The sequence below is a fragment of the Rhinolophus hipposideros genome (genome assembly GCF_964194185.1).
Source record: "Rhinolophus hipposideros genome assembly, chromosome: 3".
NCBI classification, from domain to species: domain Eukaryota; kingdom Metazoa; phylum Chordata; class Mammalia; order Chiroptera; family Rhinolophidae; genus Rhinolophus; species Rhinolophus hipposideros.
Genome location: NC_138049.1, coordinates 107506869 through 107511020, shown reverse-complemented (window position 1 = coordinate 107511020; position 4152 = coordinate 107506869). Strand labels below are relative to the sequence as shown.

At 49.0% G+C, this 4152-nt stretch overlaps 1 pseudogene across 1 annotated transcript; it reads right to left on the bottom strand.

Annotated features, from left to right (window-relative positions):
• Positions 1–658: 658 nt before the first annotated feature.
• Positions 659–3847, bottom strand: LOC308494807 (small ribosomal subunit protein eS4-like; annotated as a pseudogene). Its single transcript has 2 exons — positions 3784–3847; positions 659–1396 (listed from the first exon to the last, which is right to left on the bottom strand). The product of its transcript is annotated as a small ribosomal subunit protein eS4-like (transcript).
• Positions 3848–4152: the final 305 nt, after the last annotated feature.

Here is a 4152-nt window from a genome sequence, read left to right as displayed (position 1 = left end):
GCAGGCTGATTAAAGCTGGACACTCAGGCAGCAGTTAGGAGAGCATGCAGTCAAGCCCCTTACAGAAAAAAGTGGACATGGGATTTTTGCCTGCGCCCTCTGTGCTGAGCCCAGGAGGGAAAGCTGTAGGCAGTGCTTATGCACCCATTAAAAACTACTTTTTTTGTTTACTATTTTCCTATAGGACTCATGAATTCAGAGCCCCATTGGCTATCAGAGCTAGTTGATTTGAGATCCAGTCCATTGTGTGGCAGCCACAAAAATTGGGGCTCTAGATTTATGGACAAGCTCCTTCACGGGAGAAGCTGTGACTTGGTTTTATTATTAGAACAAGCTGGAAGGAGAAGGTAGGGGAGGTGCCCCTGAGAAGGATCTCAGTCAGCACCAAGACAGGGGCTAATTAGAAGCCAGACTCCCAAGCAGCAGCTGGTAAAATAAGCAGTCAATCCCTGCTAGGCAAAAACTGGGAGATGGGCACTTTTGCCTATTCTCTCTACACCAAGCCTGGGGTTGCCTATTCTCTACACCGAGCTGCTGAGAAGTGCTTACACCCTTTAACAACTGCTTCTTTGTTTGCTAGTGTCTTGTGGGACCTGAAATTTTTTTTAATTTCAATTAAGTACAAAGACTCTGCTAATCATGTCACCTAGAGATCATTTCACCCACTGCTCTGTTTGGCCGCCAGTCTCGTCTCTCTCTTTTGCAATGGTGAGGCAGACATCCTTTCCACAGGGAAGAGAAATCCATGGCTTGTTGTGTTTGCCAATAACCAAAATGTTAGAGAGCCGGGTGGCAAAGTTGTGGCCATTGGCCTCTTCACATGAACCACATCAAAAGAACCAGGGTGTCTCTCTCTGTTGGTGATCACACCAATTCTTCCCAGGTTGGCACCTCCGGTCACCATGCACAGGTTACCAGTGTCACACTTGATGAAACCAGTGATTTTGCCGGTCCCCAAATCGATATGAATGTCGTTCACATTGATGAGGGGACCAGGGTAAGGAAGGATGGGTCACAAGAAGCGGGATTCCTTTTGTGCCCACAAAGATCTTTCTCACTTTGCACCAATTGAACTCGGACTCCTTGGGTGTATAATACGCAAAGAGACCCTTAGTGTTGCAGGTCGGATGGAAGTTCTCTCCAGTCTTGTGGATGCTGATGACATCCATCAAACCAGCGGGGAGGTTACGTCTGTTCGGACGTTGCCATCAATCTCAATGAACCGCTGCTTGCAGACCTTCTGTACTTCATCTCCTGTTAGGGCACATTCAGTCTGTTCCTTAGGAAGACGGTGAGAGGGAGACATTCCCTCAGCTCATGAGGTCCGGTGGATGGACGAGGAGCACACACACCGGTCAGTTTATCCGCATCCAGGGCTTTGGAGCCTCTACGCGCTCTTGGGACCATGAGCCATGGCTGCGCTGGGCGTGTACTGATGCATGTTTTACACTGACCTAGAAAATCCTAGTTTTAATTCATCCTCAATTCCAAATCAGTACCAAGCCCCGCATATAGAGGCAATGAAAGTAATCATCTTTACTCCTCAAATACTGTACAATTTCAAATCATTGACCCTAACATTCCATGAGGGTGCCCGCCTGGATCCGGGGTGGCTGTGGGTACAATTAACCTGAGGGAGAAACAAATGAGGCCTCCGGCGTGAGCCGAGCTGATAGACCTGCAGGTTTAGTTGGCTCTGATCACTCCTGGAATTCAATGATTTTCAAGTCTCAGTCATGATAGAGTACGTTAGCTCACATATAGCCTCTTCAGCTCCATTGTCAAATGATTTTTTTTTTTTTAATGAGGGAAAATTTAAAGAAAAGGCTAAGGTTGAATGAGGAAGAGAATTTTAGGTGTTTTTATCTCCCCACAATCTTGCACTGCTCCTGGTCTCCTTAAATGGAGTCTCCTCCTCCTTCCACACCAGAACTGAGACTGGTCCCATACTGTCTGCCTCCGTGGCTGGCATTTTCTGCCCCCTCACAGAGCAGGAGCTACCATTGAGATGGAAACACCACCTCTGCCCAAAGCACAGTGACCACCGGGACACACACAACCACTTTGATCTTGGTCACCACGAACCCTGGAACAAAACTCAGCACTCCTATGTCAGAGAAGACTAGCACTGGGATAGAAACAACCCTGTCTGACCTAGACACCACGGCCACTGGAGCGGGCACAAGCACTTCTGGAACAGACATATCCACCTTTGTCTCAGAGACTGCTATCACTGGAATAGGCACGCATCACCATCCAAGCATCATCCACTAAGAAAACAGGCACAACCACTACTGCTCAGATTCAGCCCCACTGGAATACCCACAGTCACCTCCATCTCAGTCACCACCAGCCCCAGAACAGAATCAGCTACTCCGGTTTCAGATAAGGCCAGCACCAGGACGAAAGTGACCACCTTTGATCAAGACACAACCACTATAAGAACAGGCACACCTTTTGCTCAAGGTAGAAGAGTCACACACATCCACCCTCATCCCAGGCACCATCATGACTGGAAGAGGAACAACCACCTCTGTCCAAGGACCAGCAACAACCAAGAGAGGCATAACAACTATTCCAGGCATCATCATCCCTGGAATAGGCACAACCATCTTGGGGTTTTTCCCCCTTCTTCCGCCTCCTCCCCCCACTCCGGTTCAAGCCGTTGTTTCTCAGTCTAGTTGTGTAGGACACAGCTCCCAGGCCCATGCTGGTATTATGAGCCTTGTGCTTCCCCCCGCTGAGGCAGTTGGTCCCCAGTCAACTGCTCACAGTGGCTCATGGCAGCTCTCTCCAGCCGCTCACGGGAGCTGGTGGCAGCACTCAGCAGCCCTTGGCAGCTTTTGGCAGCCCAGCTCCAGGGAGAGCCGTTGTTCACAATCTTAGCTGTACAGGGCGCAGCTCACTGGCCCACGTGGGAATCAGACCTAAAACCTCGATGTTAGGAGCACCGCGCTCCAACCACCTGAGCCACCGTGTGGACCCAGGCACAACCATATCTTAACACTTCGCCCTGAGCACAACCACCATGGGAATGGGCACAACGATTTTCACCCAAAGCATATCCATCAATGGGTCAGACAAGTCATTCTCATCCCAGACCACCATTTTCAAAAGAAGTGCCATCAGTTTGTCCCACAAATCGGCCAATAATGGAATAGGATCAACCTCTTCCATTCAAAGTTTAACCATTATCAAAATAGGCACAACCACCCTAGTCCTAGACATAATCATTGCAGGAACAAGCACGGCCACTTTTGTCCAGGACACAACCACCCTGGATTGGGCACAGCTACCCTACCCTAGACATCCTATCATCAGAACAGGAACCGCAACTTCTGCCCAAGGTCCATCCGGAACCAAAGAAGGAACATCAACCTCTGACTGAGCAGAACGACCATTGGAGCAAACATATCCCTAAGCCAAGGTCCAACCATAAGAAAAGACAGCCCCCTGAATCTCCGTCAGCACCAGCTCTGGGACCACTCTCCTTGTTTCAGGTAATAGCAGCCCTGGAAAGTGAAAACCTGCTCTGGTCCCACGGGAATATGTGTGAGCACTGCTTCTCAAGGCACAGCCTGCACTAAAACAAGAACTGCCACTCTTGTCCTAAACCAGCTCTAGTCATGGGGCTGGAATAACACACTCAGTCCTGGGCAGGACCCCCCACTGAGAAAGGAAGGGCCATTCCTGCTTCAGGCACCGCCAGCCTGAAGTACAAATACACCAGAGACAAGTACTCTCACGTCTGCCTCAGTCACGCCAAGTCGTGGAACAGGATACCCTGAAAAATCACCACCATTCGACCCATTGAAAGAAGCCGCAAAGCAGACATGATCCTTTTCATGGCGCACACGGTATGCTTACCACTCAGGAACTAAGATATTTGCAGCCTGGAGGACCACCCTTGTTTCTCCCGCTTCAGCTGCGGGGGCTGCCCTTCTGTTAGTAGAACTTGATTTTGCCTGCTTTGTATTTGTGGCTCGTTAATGAGGAGTCTGTTGGTAATGATAGGTCACAGGTTAGGGTGTGTGTAGAATGTATGGAACAAGTATTATTTAAGGTTGTCATAATTAGAAACAATGAAAGGTAGACATTGTCATAACCAAAAAAAAAAGACACCCAGAGACAAAACATAGCATATTATAGTGA